At 39.8% G+C, this 1240-nt stretch overlaps 1 protein-coding gene across 1 annotated transcript in view; it reads left to right on the top strand.

The window, feature by feature from the left end:
* LOC101863289 overlaps positions 1–1240 on the top strand; it is a gene marked incomplete in the record, with an annotated part of 17967 nt that overhangs the window by 701 nt on the left and 16026 nt on the right.

Here is a 1240-nt window from a genome sequence, read left to right as displayed (position 1 = left end):
TTGTTGTTGTTGTTGTTGTTGTTGTTGTTGTTGTTGTTGCTGTTGTTGTTGTTGTTGTTGTTGTTGTTGTTGTTGTTGTTGCTGTTGTTGTTGTTGTTGTTGTTGTTGTTGTTGTTGTTGTTGCTGTTGTTTCTGTTGTTGCTGTTTTTGTTGTTGTGTTTAATTTTCCGACAACGCTTAACTTCTTGGAATAGCGAAATGTTTTCTACTAAAGGAAACATTGTCTCCATTCAGGGCAGAGGAAAGAGGACTTTTATTTTGGTTGAAAAGAAAAAAGGAAATGTTAAAGCAACCTAGGAGGGCAACGAACCTGAGGTACGCCGAAATCTGAAACCTGGAAAGAATTTTTATCGAGCATACTATATCTGTCTTTATGTTGAGATGTTGTGTCCCTCTCAGGTCAGGTTGGCCCCGACAGACAGAGTCAAAGTCCGCCTGCTAACGATTGACTAAATCGTGTCGTTGGGGACGTAGAAACTCTTGCATTTTAACCCTATCCGTACACCCTGGGGTCATTTTGTACACCCGGGGTTGTATTCTTCACATTTTAGAATACTTCTAGTACGTAGATCATTCTGAAACTTTCAGTATTTCTCAAAAAATCATTTTGATATACTGCTATGCAAAGCGTACGGATAGGAATAACGAGTAAGTTTCCTCTTTGAAAGTGATGGCACAGAGTTCCCCACGTTGTATGGATAAGATAGTGAAACACAACGTACGGATTGGGTTAAATAAAAAGAAGTGCAATGGTGTGACTACAGGCGAGAAATTTGTTAGCGTGAATTTAGCTAGCAGGGTCATAGACGTGTGCGTAGACAGTTCAGTTCGTCCTTGAAGCTGCAAGGATTCTCAGCTGCTCTCTACTTTTGTCTTTGTCTCTATCTCTGCCATTGGTAATGTGTAACCTTCTTGTCTTTTCCATGCCGAGATCAACGGTCCGAGATGTAAGAGAATGGATGAGGGGACTTTGAAAAACAGAAAAAACAAAGTAAAAAAAAAAAAAGCACAAAAAGGGTGGGAGGAGGAGGATAATAATAATAATAATAATAATAGTTAGCATTTGTATATAGCGCATATCCCCGCTCAACAGCAAGCTCTATGCGCTTTACACTATATTATTACCCCAGCAGACCATAGAACACTCCGAAACATTCTCAGTTTCCCGGGAAGCATACAGTGCAAGCAGCTGATTAAGCGCTCAAACACTAACAAACTAACAAGATCTTTCGCTGTCTAT

Source organism: Aplysia californica, unplaced genomic scaffold, assembly GCF_000002075.1.
Source record: "Aplysia californica isolate F4 #8 unplaced genomic scaffold, AplCal3.0 scaffold00489, whole genome shotgun sequence".
Lineage (NCBI taxonomy): Eukaryota > Metazoa > Mollusca > Gastropoda > Aplysiida > Aplysiidae > Aplysia > Aplysia californica.
This window is presented reverse-complemented; position numbering and strand designations above follow the sequence as displayed.